At 40.0% G+C, this 1,990-nt stretch overlaps 1 protein-coding gene across 1 annotated transcript in view; it reads right to left on the reverse strand.

Moving 5' to 3' along the window:
* The window catches only part of LOC102006523, a 73,734-nt gene that overhangs the window by 27,963 nt on the left and 43,781 nt on the right, over window positions 1–1,990 (reverse strand). The gene's annotated exons all lie outside the window — the stretch shown is intronic.

The raw sequence follows: 1,990 nt of genomic DNA on the forward strand, positions 1-1,990 counted from the left end.
TTGGCAGATTTGTGAAAACGTCCTTTCTGCTGACAAACTTTAAGGGACTTATGAGTGGCAGTACTCTACTAGCCCCACTGTGAAAGTACTTCCCTTAATTTTTGAGTCCATCTTTCAGAAAGTTGCATTAACAAATCAATGTAGTTCAATGGTGGTATAAAATCATACAGAGAGAATGTGAACAAATGTGTATTCACACCAGGAGAGTGGAGTCCTCTGTGGGAAGGTAAATTTCCCCTTCTTAGTTCCAAGGGCATAAGCTCAGACAGCACTGGCAAGGAAGAGGTATGTCGCCAGTCTTGAAACCTCTGGAAGTACAATGGTATCCTTTTCTCTTCGGTCACTACTTCCTCTTATTTAGCTTTCACTCTTTTGTCTATAGCCTCTTTTTGCAGCCTCTTAGCGCTTTCATTTTTAGTAGCCCTTTCATTAGTTGGAGAGTGCACCTAATAGTATATCTATTGTCTGCACAATTTCCACCCCAGCTAACACCTGCCCTCCATTTTCAGGCATCCCAAATTAAGGGTTTCTTATATATTTTCTTATATAACTTAAGAGCAGTGTATGTAGCTGAACTGGGATGTCAGCTTGTTGTTTAATGCTGATTATAGAGGTACACAGGAGCAGGTCAAAAAGGAATATCACACCAGAGGGGGACCTTTCTGATCATTTTAAAAACCACCTGAAAATGATGGAAAAGTCAGTTTAGGATGCTTAGAAGCTGAACAAGCACTCAAAGTTTGCTTTCTTTTCTAAATAGGTGAAAGACAACTGAAGAATTTTGCAAATGTTTATGGAACATTTGTTATGGCCAGTCACTGTCCTAGGCATGCTTACATGTGTGTCCCATTTAATCCTCACAGCAGCCCTGAGAAGAGTAACTCTCACAGTTTTACAAATCCGAGGGCTTTTTTTTTTTTTTTGGTACCAGATATCAAACTCAGGACCTTGAATGTGCCAGGGAGGCACCCTGCAACTGAGCCATATCCATGACAGCTAAGTTTTCAAATCTGAAGGCAGAATGATCACTTCCTAGAAAAATATCTGAAAAGCACCTATACAAAAACAATGAAAATTGGTCAATTCTGCATGTTTTAGAATCAAAGGAGATTTGGTCAGTGTTTAAGTTTAATGTGAAAACTGTCATTTTCTTTAGAAAGTAAAATTTCTTGAATTTCTACACAAATATACAGAAACCTTGGCCAATAACATAAACCAAGCTCTGACAGTTATAATTCCGTGTCTTCCAACTTCTTTTGTTATCACATATTTTGTTAAAGGTAATCAACTCAGAAGGAAGAGAAAACATCAAAAAAGTGTTTCCATCTGGTCAGGTTCCAACTGTGATCATAACCCTAGGGCACATGCCTTCCTTTGCTATTTCAGGATGCTTCCTCCTGGTATCAGATGTGTACCAGGACTACAAAGCCCCAGTGCTGTCCTTGCCATGTTCAGTAAAGTAAAAGCTCTGACATTCTGACAGAGCATTTGAGTATATGGACAAATTTGAGCAGTCATAAAAATGGAATTTAGTCTTGGCCCTGGAGTAGTACATGCTAATATAAATGTCTCTTGTACACATAAAGAAAAAAAAAAAAAGCCATTCATCACTGCCCTATGCTTTCTACAAAGAGACAGTCACCTGGATGAGGACCCAGACTGCATCCCTTATCATGTTATCCTATAAGCCTGTATTGAGAGGATCAACAGGAGAGAAAAATCAAGTTCTTCTAAGGTCCATGGGTTTGTTAGCCTTTAGGTCTTCCCCCGCTGCTTCCAACTATTTGATGGAAGGCACAGCACTAGTGGGTTCTCAGGAGAGAGACAACTAGAATGGGCATTGCTTCTCCGAGGGTAAACACCTAATTCTCTTTCTCTCCCTGACTAAATTTCCCTGGGACCTGGGCTTGACTGACAGTGGAGATAGGATCATAACCACTGAGACCATTCCAATCTTAGCATTTCTTTCTAGGCTCTCTTCAGATGACCT

The sequence above is a fragment of the Chinchilla lanigera genome, unplaced genomic scaffold, assembly GCF_000276665.1.
Source record: "Chinchilla lanigera isolate Chin_1 unplaced genomic scaffold, ChiLan1.0 scaffold00201, whole genome shotgun sequence".
Lineage (NCBI taxonomy): Eukaryota > Metazoa > Chordata > Mammalia > Rodentia > Chinchillidae > Chinchilla > Chinchilla lanigera.